The sequence below is a fragment of the Seriola aureovittata genome, chromosome 1, assembly GCF_021018895.1.
Source record: "Seriola aureovittata isolate HTS-2021-v1 ecotype China chromosome 1, ASM2101889v1, whole genome shotgun sequence".
In the NCBI taxonomy this organism is placed as follows: domain Eukaryota; kingdom Metazoa; phylum Chordata; class Actinopteri; order Carangiformes; family Carangidae; genus Seriola; species Seriola aureovittata.
This window is the reverse complement of record NC_079364.1, coordinates 1,793,961-1,811,539: the sequence shown is the minus strand read 5'-3', so window position 1 is coordinate 1,811,539 and position 17,579 is coordinate 1,793,961. Positions and strand designations below refer to the sequence as shown.

The following is a 17,579-nucleotide window of genomic DNA, read 5'->3' as shown; positions in this document are numbered from 1 at the left end:
GAAGCCCTCTTACTCATCGTGGCTTCCCTCCATGACGACGCTCTGTGATTCCTCCTGACATCCAATCCGGCGTCTGCTTCCACAGGAGGTGAAGGGGGGTAAAGTGAGGTGTGCGGCGCCTCTCGCTCCCGGTCCTGCCCGGGTGGCAGGTTAATTATCTCTGTGGTTTTTCAGAACTGACGCCCACAGTCGGTTTGAGTGACAGTGTCTGTACCTGGTATGACATGGAGGGAACGGGGGCAACTAATTATATCATGAGAGAGCGCTTGACACCCGGAGGACTTCTTCTCTCTCTCTCTCTCTCTCCTTCTGTTTTTTATCTCTCTCTCTCTCTCTCTCTCTCTCTCCTTCTGTTTTTTCTCTCTCTCTCTCTCTCTCTCTGCTGCAGTCACACTGTTGTCGGTTTGTTGGTGTGCGAGCTGCCGAGGGCGTCTGAGGTTACAGAGTAAAGAGTGAACTCTTCCGCCGAGCGCCGCCTCTGTAAAGATTTTGTTACCTCTGCACCTTCAGGAGGGAAAGATAAGCAATAAGCCTTTTCCCGTGAAGGTGAGAAGGGAAGATTTCTGATTTATTTTGACATTCTTTCATCGGCGGTGGCCTCTTGTCAGGTTTGCCATCTCTGAACCACGAGAGCTGTATATGTCAGGTAGGCCTTTTTTATTTTTCCACTGTGTTGCCAGTGGCTCACTGCTCCAGCCTAATGAGCCATCTGGGCCTAGTGATGTACTTTGGCACCAAAGTCACACATGGCCTAGCAGGAAATGACACCAGTCCGCATGGCCTCAAACCCAATAAAACGCATGCTGGGTGAAGCGAGGTTAATAATGCTGCGACTGCAACATGGCTTCGTGGTTTCCCTCTGCGGACCGGGATTTCTAATAAATGAATGAAAAGTAATTTGCTGAATAAAAACGCAGACTCCTGTAAATACCTGCTGCCAACCTTAAAGGTTGTGAAATGAAACTCCACAAAACTTCAGAGGAAATATTGTACTACAGTTTATTTGACTAGTTATTTTACAAATGATAAAAGCTTATAAAACATGATGCTTTGTCAGAGATTACACACTCAACAGAAAATACATTAGAGCTTAAATGTTAATTGTTAATGTTAATTTGAATTGGCATCCATAATGATAATTCATGTAAAAATGCAAAAAATTTCAAGCTTCTTTTCCTTTTTATCAATATAAATTATTTGAAAGCTGCAACAGTAAAAAGCTGCTGACACTATTACGTGTTAATGAGCAACGTAGTACAAAGGAAAGACTAAAATAGTGCTAATAATAAATGAATATAATAAATAGGTAAATAAACAGTTATCAGTAATTCACATTAATAGTTCAAGACACTGTTTAAAATGCAGATCATGCAAGGTAATGCATGTAGTGGCTTTTGATGCTTTCAGTAAATTTTCCTGAATATACTTACTTAATTTTACTTAAGTAATAATTTCAATGGATTACTTTTACTTGTAATGGAGTATTTTTACAGAGTGGTATTAGTACGCACTTGAGTACTTCTTCCACTGCAGCTTGTATACTACATGTAACACAGTCTTTTCAGGATTACTAGTGTACAGACTTTACAAACACAGCTGAGCAGCGGGGGATTGAGGAATAGATTTATCCTCTAAATTCATTAATCAATTGGTCGTGTACCTAATTAATACTTTGTTCTGTATTCAATCTTTTTCTATTTATCATGTATGGATTATGAGCATGAATGTGTGTATGGAAGCAACATGGTGCTGCATGGCGAAGACGCCGTTCTATAAACTACTGTATCGTCCAGGTTATAAAGCAATAATTCTTTTTTTGTTGGAATAAATGTTTGAACAGCAGAGGTTGGATTATATGTGAAGAACAGACATGGAAGTAATTGTTGTTTGCAACAACAGCAACAGTATAATTGATTTTCCATTAAATCCACCATACATTTGTTTGCAGCATCTATTGGAAAATAAACTATATCTGAGCATCAGAACAGCTGCGTTATTCAGTCCTCCAAATTACCCCTGCTTGTCCCCCCAAGTCCAGATCTTCACAAGAACGATTGTCCATTGAGATGTTAGTCCAACCATGACACTTTTAAGCTCTCATCTTACTCCAAATCTCTGCAGCCTTTAAGGGGTATATCTGAGGTTCTCAAGTTTCAGAAAATGCAATGTGTCTCCATGTTGTGAAGGTAAGAGATGCTTGATGGAGAGACGAATAAGATGTCTGGCAAACAGGGACGTAAATGCTATAATTACATAAGATTTGCCTTCAAAATCAAACAAGGCACATATGACGTTGGATGTCTTTTTGAAACATCTTAGCACAGACATTAAAAAGGTTTTCGGCAGGACTGTGTATAATCCACTGGTGGGCCTTTGCAGTGAGGGCACGAAGGGTCTACATTACAGGAGATTCTTACCATTCTTCCTCTGGTTAAATGTGCTCTCAAAGCAATTTTGAGTTGTATCAAGCTGTGTGAGGAGGTACAGTATGTACTAAGTGAAGCACTGCCTCCCATTGATCATCTGTCATTTCCTCTCCAAGGTCGTTCTCCCAAAATCTCCTAATGCCTTGCAGTGAGTGAGGGATGATGATATATGTATTGTTGCAGAGAATGGAAATTAGACCTTTGCAATATGAGGATAATGAGAGAATATTATCAACATTGTTGTTCATCAGAAAGTCTGGAAAGGAAGAAACTTTTCTGGAGCAAATGTCTGATTTGGATAGATCAAAAAAAAAAGTACGATTTTATACGTTCATGATGAATTGAAAAAGTGTCTTCTGCACTAAAGTTGTGTCCCAGTTGTCAGAGTCCCAAAAGGCAGAAACAAAATGAGACGGGCTGATCTGCAGAGGATTTCCTACTTATCCTCAGCTGCTGTTTTATTTGCTATTCTCTTTTTGAAAAGTGATTCATCACTACACACTACACATTGCATCTGGGCTGGGTCGTGAAGGATCCTTCCTTGGCTACTTACTTGATCTGGAAAATGTGAGAATCAGCATCCTTTGTTCCCACAAAGGTCACTGCACCAAGCCCTCCAAACTAACCTGACCCATGTGTGCTCCACCTGGGCCAATCACAGACACACCTGCACTTGATGCATGACACAGACTGTTAGTATTACGTTGATGTTAGCTCGTCCAGCTAACTTTAGCTCTGTTTACCCCAGGAACAGCCTCAATCAATTAAAAGCTGTGCTCAGCAAAGTCTGGTTTGTAATCACACTAATTTTCTATATTAAACAAGTAATAGGAACTTTTTATCTCTTTGTTTTGTCGTCCCATGTGATCAGTCACTACTGTGTTTCCATGTTTTCGTTCAGGCATGAAAAGGCTCGTGCAGACAGGTCGCTGTAATGCTCGAGCTCTAACTGCTCCATTCAGATATAAATCTGTCTGCAGGATAATTCACATCAGGTCGCTGTAAACACTGACGCACTGACAGGAGATTTCTTTTCCTTTCCCTCCATTCTTTCCTCCTTGTTTGACTCATGCTCTCCATTCACGAACCTCCGTCACACTCTCTTTGTGTGCGTATTTAATGGGCTAATGTATTACACCGGTTCATTCATGCAAATAACGCAACCCTGCTGCGATTTGTAACCTGATAATTTGCATAGTAATCTCGGTGGAAGCTGTTATGAGCTGATATCTGGTGGGCGGGTGGCTCAGCCTTCCATTAGCTTCTGGAAATAGATTCATTTTATCACACAGAGTATTTTTTTTACCTGCGCTCACGGTGTTTTGTATGTAGATGTATGCCGCTGGCTGTAGCTGCTGGTTAATGTGCTCAGGTCTGGTTTCACAGTTTGCCTTCGTTCACTCTTTATGAGGTGAATGACTGTGTGTGTGTGTGTGTGTGTGTGTGTGTGTGTGTGTGTGTGTGTGTGTGTGTGTGTGTGTGTAGCATGATGATGTTTGTAAAGAGATGTACTGTATCTCATCATGCTGCAAACGCTCGGTACACACAGAGAGCAGCAGAGGAACAAGTAACAAATCACCACGACAGTAGGAGCAACATCCAGTCACATTCAGGCAGGAATCGAATTTAAAACGTATCTCGTCACATGATCATAACCTGCACTGTGAAGGTTCAGTTTTCAGTCCTGTTTGTTTGTGTGTATGTTAGTCTGCAAGATTTCTCAAAACCCCGAAAAGAGATTGTGAGAGTGTTAGGACACGGGTCAGGAAACAAGTGACTGGCAGCTAATGATGTGGATTTAGGAATGTTTTTACCCTCTTAACCCCCAGCACATCCTGTTTTTGGATGACTTTCGATCGTTATGATGACTTTGGATGAAAAGTTAAACTGTTGGACTGCCAGACTGTTTTGGATGTAGGGAGACATCATATTTTTAAGTTGTCTTATGTGAAAGAAATTCTTCCTGAATGTTGTGATTTGCTTGTTGAGATGATTCATTCTTCAATCTAAAATGCTCATTTCCCACAATCATCAAAGGTTTATACCTTGTTGTGAGATGATTCTCTGTGGGTTCAACTCCCACAGGTTTCTGAAGAGTTGTTTTGAAGCTCAGAGTGAGCTGCCCCACCGTCGCCATCTTGGCAGTGCATGACTCCGCCCCAAACTCCCAGATAATACAAAAATGGGCAAAGAGGTGGAGCATGTGTGGAGCTGAGACTTCAGTGCACAGCATACACTCACCCACCTGTCACTCAAAGAGGCCACGCCCCTCAATCCTCCATAACTTTAGTCCTTAATAAAGTGTAAACAGGTGAGTTGTATAAACAGGTGTCATGAAGGACGAAATTATCTCTAGAGACCAAAACAGTTTTTGTTCCAGGCTGTAAACATGTTTATTTCTGCTGTAAAGTTGGACATTTTAACATGGGAGTCTATGGGGACTGACTCACTGTTGGAGCCAGACTCTAGTGGTCTGGAGGTTGCCGCTTGGTTCAACGCTGCAAGAAACATCTTTTACATACAAGCAGTCACGTGATTGATTATAGCAGCTTTAATGAATCAGTAACCTAATTTGACTCGTCTAACTTGACTTGACATTATTTTTGGAGTAGAATTCTCTCCTGACCGTCTTGTTTGTAGACATGTAAAGAAAACACACTTGTATTTTATCATTACATCCACATACTGCAGATCTAAATCAATGTCTGTAGTGAAAAAAGAAATGTAATGACGTTTTGTTTTGGTCACATCTGCGTCCCTACAACAGATCTGCATGAACAAACAAACGATTTACTCAGCTGTTTGTATCCTAAACAATCCCTTTGTGTTCAGTGACACCAATCGCAGGTGTCACGTTCCCAGTGCATGTGATGCCAGTCTCCAGAGACGGGAAATAGACAATAGGTTGTGAACCGAAGCCACAGCTAATGCTGTCAACAGATTCCCGCCCACCTTCCCGGACGTCCGACAGGGACATTTTAATAAAGTCACATAATCACAGGATGTCGGAAGGGACCAGGGGTTGTCATGTGCCCGTGTGGCGGAGCAGCTTTAATTTGAGCTGTGCCACAGTGGCATGACTCGGGCCAGATTCCTGGGCTCTAAATCACAGCTCGTCGAGGTCGCCGTGCGCTGAATACCAGATTAAAAATCACACCCGGCCTTAGATCTGCACATTTAGTCCTCGCAGCAGCAGAGTCTTCCTCAGGCTCTCCGGTGTCTGAAAGCTGCTGCTCAGTAAGGAAATAAAATTGTGACAGGAGTTCTAGTCACTGGATATGTAAATATGGTTTTAGAACAGGCAGAAAATGTGTTTCTATGGTGTCCATGGAAAGGATATTTCCTGTCCATCTCCACATACAAACACTTGTTTCTCTTTCATTTGACATCAGTACAGTTATTGATGAATGCAGATGTGTCTTAATGTGTATCCTAGACGTCACTGGTCTTTTGTCAACGTCATCATCTGATGCTCCCAAGTGGTCAGATAAATCGATTAAAGATGGAAATACATGTTGAAATCATCCCTTTAGTTTAGAATTAGATTTTTATCCCATTAAAACAAAACAAACAAACAAGAACCAATAAGCCTAATGAGTCTGTCCTGTAAAGAAACGAACCCACAGGTCGTCTGTGCAGCAGGTTATTATGACCCATAGTTACGTTTTGTTGCTAGGCAACATCTAGTGGTCATAGTAATGATGACAGGAGCAAAGGGAAAAGTGTTGGTGACGTAGGATAAAGAGAGACAGAGCCCACGTCAGGAGGAGGAGGTGGTGGTGGTTGAATACGACACAGGAGAGCCATGACAACCAAGGTGAGGTACGCCCGCCGCCCTCGGGGCGTTGTTTCAGGAGACACTCCTGTGGGTCGTATCAGAGGGTTGATGGTTATTCAGGTTGGAGGAGTTGTTGATCCTAATAGTTGTAGCACAGAATGTATTTGTCGTTGAGCTCTGAATACTTTAATTTTCTCTTTAGTCTTTTCTCAAACCCTGAATTGTATTAATTATCTTCAGGGGAAATGTTATAAAATAAGTTTCTGGTCGTATTGCCTGGAGCTGTTAGTGATTATACTTGTGCCCTCAGGTATATGAATTTGTCTTCTAAATAAAAATCAATCTGCACCAGTAGTTCTCAAACTGGGGGGGCAGAGCCAGTACGGGGTGGGGGGGGTGGGGGTGGGGGTCATCAGGGGAAAAACATGGAGTGAAACTAAGTTGAATGAAAATGATTTATGTCGGAAAATAAACAATCAACAGTTTACTGACCTTTATTTCATGCATCCTTTTTTATTAGTTGCTTCCTCTGTCATTATAGGGGGGGGGCGGCAGTTGTGAACCTCTTCCTGCTTCTGAAGGAGGCGAATCTTCAGGTCACATGGGAACAGTGTGGACTAACTGAGGTTGGACAGTCCATCTCATGGCGGGATGATCCGTCCTCCCTGTGTCTCCATGAACGCCGGCCGGCTGATGAAGCCGCCGGTTGGATGAGTGTGATGGAACGAGAAGAGACAGGGAGGAGATTGGTTTGTCCGGCGCTGCCACAGTGATGGATGCAGAGGAAACCTGGAGGACCACACACACACACATACAAACACACAGCCTGCAGAGCGTCGCATCTATATTTAACCATAATAACCCACGATGAGGTGATACATTTCAATTCACATGAAACCATAACCACATCACAACCTCATCTAGTCTGTGTTTGTGTCCGTGGAACCTTTAATATGATGAGAAAGAAATTCACTTTTCCGCCCTCTTATATCATTTTCTTGGGGCATTTCCGTGAGGTTATAAACTCTTTAAATTGGTAGCTTTATTTATTAATTTTTTTATAAACTCAAACACACAGCCTATTTGTGTTCATCACGTGGACCCACATCATGTGTCACAGTCCTGGAGCTCACTATGTATCATGGTCCTGGATGGTCCTCTCCTGGAACCAGGATATGAGAAAACAGGTTTCATTCAGGTGTTTAGCTGAGTTTTGTCTTTAGGCCAAAGGATGCAGCACTGACCTTAATGGTAGAGATGTTTGTCATCACAGTAATTTGTGTTTTCTCTTCCTGTAGTTAGTTTTTACCCACCCGGTGTGTTACCAAGCAACCAGTCCTCCAACCTGAATGAGCATATGGGTCGTCAACCCTCTGATACGACCCATAGGAGCCTCTGGTGCTGGACCTTGGTTGTCATGGTTACAGTAATAACAACAAACGGTCATGGATAATAAAAACAACACGAACTGCTGCTTTCACACGGGAATTGAACACCATCCATCCACCACCTCCTCCTCCTGACGTGGGCTCTGTCTCTTTATCCTACGTCACCGACACTTTTACCTCTGCTCCTGTCATCATTACTATGACCACTAGATGTCGCCTAGCAACAAAATGTGACAATGGATCATGATAACCTGCTGCACAGACGCTGCACTGCTTATTTATTTTTAATGGAGGACAGTCTCTTACCAAGGTGATTGAGCATTGAGTTTGTATTCCCTTCACGAGTCATTTAAACCATCCAAGTGCAGCTTTAAATATTCAGTTTATCACATATTAACGTAACAATAGTTGGTGTCATTTTTGGGATAAAACCATTGGAGGTTCAGTCATAGAAAATAAAAAATGCAGGGCTGTTGTTTTTTCAGAGCCACCGCTTTGGGCTCAAGGGTCAAGAAGATCTAGAGCTTGTAAAGTAGGGTTGTCAAAAAAATCCATACTCAGATATTAATCGATACTAAAAATTAGTATCAGATTAGATGCTCATTTGCACCAGTATCGATACCAACAGCGCCGTCTTCGCCTCTTCCAGTTGACACACAATTTCATACAGCAGCACTGCAGACAGGCAGAGACACAGTTGACGTTCACGACACTGAGCTGGTGTCGCCAGCGTAAAACTACATTAACATGACAAGTTCTGCTGCTGAAGGACCTTTGTAACCCGTTATAGTTGAAAAAAGCAAAAGTCACCAGAAGCACAGACAATAAACAGGACTGTAGCTGAATACATTTGCATGTCATATGTATATATACACCTACAGTAAGGTTACTGTTTGTTTTGCACTACCTCAGACAACCTAAAAGTAGTGTTGTCATTGAGATTATTGTTTGTATTGTTCTAATCTTTATTTAAAAAATTTGCATGCATCTTAGTTTTTTGTCATTTTTTCTCCCCCTTGGAATCGAAAACAGTATCGATAGTATACGATAAGTAAAGTTTACAGTTTTAAATCAACCTTAAATTAAAACTGCATGAGAAATTCCAATTAACATTTTGTAAGAAAAGAGACGGTGTGAATTAAATCTGTGAACAAATGACATCAGTGTTGATGTTACACAAAGTGCTTTGCTGTAACATCTGCGTGCAGACACAAAACAAAACCAATCCCGGCTGAGATTGGACGAGAGGCGAGGTGCAGCCAGGACAGGTCGCCAGTCAATCTCAGCCCTGACGCACGCAGACAGACAACCACTCATGCTCACATGCACATCGATTTGCCAGGTAACATCACCTGAGAGGAAACCCACGCAGGCACAGGGAGAACATGCAAGCTCCACAAACAGCGGCCCCAGCTGTTTCCTACCAGAACCCGGCCTCTTCAATGTGCCGTAACAGATAAGGTAGAGAAGAAGAAATCGACACAGGTGCAACGTACACAACAACAACAACAACTTCTTCCTCTGAACCCTCATCCACTTGTGACCTTTGTCAGGATAGATGTTATTATCAGCTGCAGCAGGCTGGACGCGTTCCCCGTCACCTGATACACTCACCTGGATTAACACATGAAGAAGATTACATTTACCCGCCGTGAGTCAGTCCGCTGATTACACCACTTTATGTAGAGTTATGCTGTTTATGGCAGCGTGTTAGTGCAGCTGCTGGTGTCTCACACACACACACACACACACACACACACACACACACAAACACACATGCAAACACAATGCTAAGAAAGAACAGCATTACAGCTCAGCAATGTGGGTGATAAAAGCAGAGCATGAACATATACAAAAGATGGCACACATGACAACATTTACAAATAAGTACACACACACACACACACACACTTTCTCTTAGTTCAGTGCAGAGTGCCTGATTAAGCTTTAATAAGCTGTCATTTGTGCTAATATGCCAGCATTTCCTGTAATTGGCTCTGTCATGTTTGCGGTTCAGCGTCATCATGTATAATTAAAGTCAACACTTGTCAGAATGCTAATTTTCAACATCCACGTCCGCCTCCATGGTGTGACACCCAGACTCAGCGTGTGTTTGTGTGTGAGTGTGTGTGTGTGTGTGAGTGTGTGTGTGTGTGTGTGTGTGTGTGTGTGTGTGTCTGCGGGGCTGAGTATAAAGGTCAGACAGTCAGCTGGAATCCTCCGTCAAAGCCTTCAGGTGATCTGCCCGCTGACCCCGCTGACACCGTCATTAAATAACACCCCTCGGCCCTGACATACTGTGTGTGTGTGTGTGTGTGTGTGTGTGTGTGTGTGTGTGTGTGTGTGTGTGTGTGTCTTTTATTTTTCCTTTTGCCAAATACAACAGCTGCAACAAGTGATGCATCAGAGCTTCACAAAGCTGCTGCTCCATCCTTAGCCACTGTGATAGTTTGTGTGTGTGTGTGTGTGTGTGTGTGTGTGTCATCACCTGTTGTGCTCGGTCTGGCAGCCGTTATTTTATTCCCAGCAGGGCTGATCGAGAGTCATATTGATCGTTTCCTGCAGCTGCCAACTTGCCCGTTTTTTTTTTGTGTTTTTCCCGGGTTTCTGTCGAGGTTTGATGGTAATTCAAGGTTATACCATTACTGCAGAAAATACTCGCCTCCGATTGGTTGGCAGGTGTCCATTCAAATCAGAGATGGGGACGGTTCACACACTGTTCCACTCAACAGTTTAGTGGTCACACAGAGAAATGAGTTCTCGCACACAGCTCAGGGATCAGCTGCTGTCACAGTCATGGTGTCTGGTCACTGCTGGTATTTGTGTTTTATTGTGTGTTAATGACAGTGTGATACCATCAAAACATTTCAACACAGTATCTCATTATTTACAATATTTCTTCATCCAAAACAAATATATAATCAATGAAATATATATTTTACTACATTGTTGGGTGAAAACGTGTTTTAATCCATGTTGATGAATCAGATTCCAGACAGACAAAGTGAAAATCATCTGGTTTAGTGAGTGTTTGTGAGGTTGTATTTTCTCTTTTGCCAAGTAGCGCAGCGTTGCCTAACTTCTCCCAGACTTAGGTGCTACTTTTAGCGCTAGGTGGCTTTGTGAATTACTGTTAGTCAGAGAAGTGAGGACTTTCTCGGACCCTGGTCTTGACCATCAGCTTGTAGCTCGTAATCTCTGGCAGAGAAATGTCACAAAGAGTCCTTCTAGCATCCATACATACTGTACCTTAAACAACATAATTTATGTAATTAATCATGACTCTGAGAAAATAACACAACTTACTTATGTGTTGTATGATCGTATCATTTTGTAGGATAGTTTGTAAATGTGGGGCCAGTTGCACAAAACACTCTAACACCTGAGTCAGAGTCTGAGTTAAGACCTTTAGCAACCAAAGTAAAGACAAAAACTAAAGGTACATCTGACTCTATCTTAGCTGCAACATGCCCGAGTTTAAATGAAGACAGTGAACGCATCCCAGGAAGATGATGATGACGTTCCACGACTGGGAGAAACCCTTAACGATGAAGGAGAGTTTTACCGCTGTAAAATCTCTTTCACTGCTGCAAACTTTTTTCCTTAACTAAGGAAACCTTTTTAAGATATTTTGTGCAGCACCCTTAAGTAACTCCCTCAGCTAAGGAGAAATTAAACCTTAAGCAACTTAAGCAGAAAACTTTAGGTGTTTTATAAAACACCCTAAATCGCCTGTTGATGGATGTGTCTCAGTGTCTTCTTCTGCTCTTTCCTGCTGTATTGGGGGGGTGGGGGGGTGTAGAGGTGTCGTTCAGGGGGTGTGTTCATCCTCAGAAGTCACCAGTTGCTGCACTGCTTCAGTCTCTCCAACAGGTGGTGTTTAGTGTCTTTCACAGAGAACAGGGAGAGGCACGACTCTCTCTCTCTCTCTCTCTCTCACTCACTCACTCACTCACTCACACACACACACACACACACACACACACACACACACACACACACACACACACACACACACACAAAGTGCTCGTGTTTGTGTTTCCAGCCCGTCATATCGGAGGGATGAAGGCAGGAATGTTGAGCCCAGCTGCCAGCAGCATCATCCAGCCTCTCATCTGTCTGTAATGGAGAGCTTTAGGAGGTGAAGCCTGTTATTAGGGGGTCAGCACGGCCTCGGTCTGAGCCTCCCGGTGCTCGGAGGGAAGCGCAGTGCAGGGTCGGTGGGTGTGTTTGGAGCGATCCGAGCCCGTTTGACGAGTAACGCCAGAATATGACATTTCAATCTGAGCTTCTTCAGCTGCTCGTTGTTACTGTAAGTCAGGAAAAGCATCGTGTGATGAGCTGCTGCGACTCTGACAATCACATACAGTCAGTTTGAGTGGCACAATAAATACATGAGCAAAGATAATAAAAATAAAATCATCCATGTCCGTTTTATTGGACGGAGGCAGCAGATATCTCAAAACCTTGTCACATAGAACCACAACTATCTGCACGGCCAGATACCAGTCGTGGGAAAGGAGATCAACCTGTTTTTAGCCGCTATAATAACACGAGTGTGGAGATGTCTAAATCTGTCAGTACACCAGTTTGGTCCAAGATCGGGACAGCTGTATATAATTACCATGAAATCAGGTTCCCCAGAGGATGAGCCCTAATGTCTTTAACAGTCCCTGACTCTTCATCCAGAGTCATCAGCAGGTTGAAATATTTATTTATGAAATATCTTGACAGCTATAGGATGGATTATCATGAAGTTTGGTTCAGACATTCATGTTCCTCTGAGGATGAACTATACTGCTTCCAGCAGTTAAGGAGACAAGTCCGTCTCACTCAGCGTTCTCCAACGAGGTAATCCATGTTAGTCCTCGCTGTTGTCACTTTCTTTTTTTAGACTGTAATCTTTCCTCTGAATGCAAAGTTTTTCCTTTTGTTTTTTTTATCTGGAGCATCAGACACTTTTCTTCTCGGATGCTTCTTCAGTGTCTCCATCGTAGCTGCTTCCCTCTTCAGCTTGGACCAACGAGCTGGTTCACATAAAGTCCATCGTTACAGGTGATTTACCTGGTGCTGGCCCCGCTCTCCATCTTTAAGTTAACGTTGTCATTGCATGCTTGTTAGCATGTGACCACCATGTTTACATTTATTTTTTACATTCATTTTATTTTTATTATTTATTTCACCACAAAAACAATCACTGGACTTCAACTTTCATCTGTCGTACAAATAGGGACGATGATGTCGGCGATCGACGATCATCAGAGCGCTCGGCGATTGCTCCCGTCTTTCCGATGTCAAGATGATATTTGTCTTATTTCCCCGTTAATGTATTAATGATAACTTATATTTTCATTATTTGTAGTATTAAATTCATATTAAATTTAATTTGCCCTGCCTTAGTTTCAGGTATATAACGACATATAACTGGTGTTTGCAGACACACACTCCGACCAGCTGATTGTCACTGAATATACACCATGTATAGATATGTGTTATAAAAAGCTGTGAAAACAGCTTCACAGAGCTGTGGACTCTTTATCTTGAACTAAGCCTTCGAGATAAGACCTTCCCTCGCCCTTTGTCTGAGGGTGAAGGACAGTAAACAACAGTAAATTATTTCTAAATACGACGTTGCTCACACTAATATTTGCTGGATTTGAAAACACCTTTTTATTTTCACTGTCTCTATCCGTCTAGCGATCTGCAGTGTGAGAAGCTGAAGCCCCGTCACCCTCAGCTCATTAACTGGCATCTGTTTGTCATTTAGCCTCGGTGGCCTCAGACCACACAGGTACACAGTGCATCACCGCCGTCATTACTGCCTCAGCGCTGCTGTGGAAGATTGAATTTAACACTAAATTAGAAAAAAATAACTTCCTGTACTTTCCCCGAATGTGCTCTGCAAGCAGAATTTTCAGCCAGCTAAAGGAAGAGTCGTCGTCAAACTCCTGCAAATATGGAGGTGTTGGTGTCAGACACATCAGCGCCTCCTCCGCACCGCCTCACCTCCAAACAGCAGGAGAAAAGAAATGGAGACAAACATGGAAACTTAGACCCAAGTTTTTTCTGCTGACTGAGCAGTTGACACATTAAAGGACCAGTTCACCAAAATCACAAAAAAAAAAAAAATCACTTTTAACGTCAGTAGTTCAGATAAATGGTTTCAGTTTTCCCTGCAAGGAAAGATTCAACAAGGAGATCCTCGAGCAAGGCACTGGGACCAACAAGCTCTCCCTCGTTTTCTTTGTGATTATCAGGCTCAACATTAACACTAATGAAAGCTAATTCAACCTTTAGATCCAGCATGAACATAAGCTGAGCAGCAAAAGATCTGTAATATTGATCATTGATCGATATCGATTGATTCTTCATAAACCACTTGATCCAGATCCTGGAGCTCCTGATCAAGAACTGTGGGGCTAATGAGCTGAGGATATAGATTTGACTCTGTGGGACTCTGTGATCAGCTGATCATGTCTCCACTCTGTTGAACTACAAAGACACAGGTCCTTGGTGTTCAGAGAGACATGTTACTGAGTGATGCGTCTTCACTCACAAACAATCTTTGGAAGAGTCCACTCAGAAATTGCTGTCGCTCCGTTTCCCTTAAATCATTATTGATATTTGCTCCTGACCACCTTGAGGTAGGAAGGAGTTTTCTACTCAAGTATGAACTTTATGTTTAATTTCTCCTCAGCTGAGGGAGATACTAAAGGGTGGTGCAGAAAATCTCTTAAAAGGTTTCCTGAGTTAAGGAAAGAAGTTAAGGCTTTTGCAGCAGTGAAAGAGATTTTACATTTTAAAATTTCCAGGTCGTGGAACATCATCATCATCATCATCATCATTATCCTACAGGGGTGTGTTTAATTTCCTTCATTTAAACTCGGCCATGTTGCAGCTAAGATGGAGTTCAGAGCGCTTTGACTGACTTTAAGTGATTCCTTAAGTATAAACACATTAAACACTTAAGTGAAGGTTTTAAGGAAACCTTAACTCACTTTAAGGAAAATCTAAACTTAAGGTGTTTTGTGCAACTGGCCCCAGATCCTTAATTATAGGAAGTACTAAATATTTGGGGGTGGGGGTAGGGGGGTGAGGGGGTCATGGTCTGGACACGTGACATGACAGAAGCAGGGATGATAGAGATAACATCCATCTGTCATCACATGTCAGTGTGCCGTCATTAGTGCGGCCTCGTGGGAACGCCTTTTATTAAAGGTCAAACTTCGTAACACAAACACGGCATCAGGCGTCGGGTGTCAACAACAACTGTTTTCACCTTCTTCTGGTATTTAAAAACGTGTCATTAACCAGCCAGAGGCTGCTGATGTAATTAAAAACCAACATTTTAAACTTTAAAAGGCCATTGCTGCGGAAAGTTGGACGGATGACGCATCTTGTTACTGATCGAGCCGAAGGCCCGATGACTCATCTACAGGCGCTGACGTCTCTTCTTGTTTAGTTGAAAGTAGCTTTAATGTTGAACCATATTAAAGGTGACTATGTTTATTAATGACATTACATCTATATTTACTGATAAGTACATCAACTATCCAACATTTAGTTGTTTAGTTTAGTGTCAGGTTGATGTATAAAATGAAATAAGAGGATGTAGCAGAGTCATCTGCTTTATCATTATCACAACTTAGTGCAAAGCTCGTCAGATAATCAAACTGAAGGAACAAAGTTAATCTTCCAGAAAATTGTGCATCAATGTGGACAGAGAGTCGACATCGTCTCAGAGTAAACAAGTGAACGTATAGAGAGGAGGAGGTAAAGAGCGGAGTATGAGATAATGGCTGATTCAGAGAGTGTCAAGTGGAAAACGTCAAACATCGAGTGCAGATTATTATTTCATTACATTCAGACAGAATTTTAGCTAAACATTATATCAACAACAAATTAAATTAGATCAGTGTGAAAGATGTCAGTTGTAGAGATGAACCCAAAGAGAACTGACACCAACTCCTAGTTTTGGTTTCTGTACATTTACTGTCTGCATCAGCCTCAGCGTCTCCAGCAGCAGCAGTTTTAGTCAAACAACCTCTGATAAACGCACTGTGCTTTACCTGCCCAGCACCAACAGCAGACTCTAGACGTGAAACCGTTAGTTGATCATTTGGAAAATAATCGTCAACCGTTTTCATAATTCACTAATTGTTTCAGTCATTTTTCAAACAAAAAAAAAATTAAACTATGGCAAATATTTTGTTTCAGATGGGAGGATTTCCTACTTTTCTTTGTCACATATTTTGTAAAGACTTTTTTGGTGTATTTGAACTTTTGATCAAACAAAAGACAGTTTGAAGATGTGTTTTTCTCTGCAAAGTTTCGAGCAGTTTTGAAGCTCAGAGTGAGCTGCTCTACTGTTGCCATCTTGGCAGTGCCTGACTCCGCCCCAAAACTCCCAGCTAATCCAAAAATGGTGAAAGAGGAGGGGCGTGTGTGGAGCTGAGACTTTTGTGCACACTGATTAGTGGCAAGCGTACGCTCACCCACCTGTCACTCGAAGAGGCCACGCCCTCAATTATTCATAACTGTCGTCCTTAATATATTGTAATCAGGTGAGTTATATAAACAGGTGTCATGAAGGAGGAAATTAGCTCTAGAGACCAAAACAGTTTTTGTACCAGGCTGTAAACATGTTTATTTCTGTGGGGACTGACTCACTGTTGGAGCCAGACTCTAGTGGTCGTTAGAGGAACTGCAGCTTTCGACGCTTGAGTGTTGGCTTCATTTTTCAGTCTTGGAGGTTGATGCTTGTTTTCCGACACAAACACTTGACTCCAATGGGACGATCATGTTGGTTAATATGTCAATGTTGATTTAACGGCTTGTTCTACTGCCTCCAATTGGCCATAAAAAGTAACACAGTGTGAGCCGGGATTGGACAGTCTAATGATATATCTATTTTTTTTAATCATAAACATTCAACTGTTCAATATAAACTGAACATTTTCAGCTTCATGAAGGAGGATTTATCACAGGTCTGTTTTAGCTAGGCGTTCCTAACAAGTGTTGTATAACTCACATTCAGTCTGACCAGTTCACAAAGAAGCTGTTTACGCTTCTGCTCTCACACCTCATTGTTTTGATCAATCATCATGTTTCCTTCACACCAAGTGGCTTCATTTCTCTCTCTCTCTCTCTCTCTCTCTCTCTCTCTCTCTCCCCCTCTCTCTCTCTCACACACACACTAACCTCAAGTGTGTGATGAACTGTACGATTAAAGGTTAATGGATTTTTACAGCTGTGAGAGTTAGCCCCTAATCGTGTCCTAATTAGAGTTCATTCAGTTTTGCTCCTTCAGCGACTCTCTCGACAATTAGCCTCTCTCTTCCCCTGCAGAGCGGCTCTTTTCTCCAGCACCAGAAAGTAGGGCGGCTGGAGTCACGTTGCGGTCAGGCCCTGGCGGGGAGCCTATCCCTCCTCCCTGTCAGGACCCGAGCATCCTGACGCTCCGTTGAGTCACTCGGCTCGATGTATTAATACACCCAGTAATTGAGGGGGATCAGAGGCTGTCTGAAGAAAACCTGACCAGGAGGTGAAAAGCAGGAATTATGAGCAGGGTTAGCTCAGTTTACTTTGTCAAGACTGAAGTTTTAAGTCCTGGTGTTTGTCCTCTGAGGATTCTTATGGCAACTCATCACACCAAAGAGACTCTGCTGAGTTGGGTGATTTTAGAGGGTTTTTTGTAGTGGAGCTAAAAGAAAAGCTTTGTTCTCTCTGGTTGTGGTCATCAAAATCTGACCAATGAATATGCAAAATTCGTGGAAACCTGCCATTTAGAGTTTGATGTGTCTTTCATGGAAGTGGAAATTTCATGGGAGGGGCCACCGAGATAATTAGGATTCAACGCTACAGGGAACATTTGTATCTGCAATACCAGAGAAAAACCAAATCCTGCAAGGTTTGGATGGTGGGTCCAGGTGGGCGGGGCTTGGTGACTGCTTTGTTGTGACATCACAAAGTTCCAGAAGTCCTGAC

The 17,579-nt window shown here is 42.4% G+C and overlaps 1 protein-coding gene across 2 annotated transcripts in view; it reads left to right on the top strand.

The window, feature by feature from the left end:
- Positions 1-17,579, top strand: part of large2 (LARGE xylosyl- and glucuronyltransferase 2) — a 193,161-nt gene that overhangs the window by 18,934 nt on the left and 156,648 nt on the right. The window contains exon 1 of one of the 2 annotated variants that reach the window (XM_056404376.1): positions 530-546. The exons of the other annotated variant lie outside the window; for it this stretch is intronic. The gene's annotated coding sequence lies outside the window, so the exon portion shown is untranslated. Of the gene's footprint in view, positions 1-529; positions 547-17,579 lie in introns of those variants that run through there. 2 annotated transcript variants of the gene reach the window in all.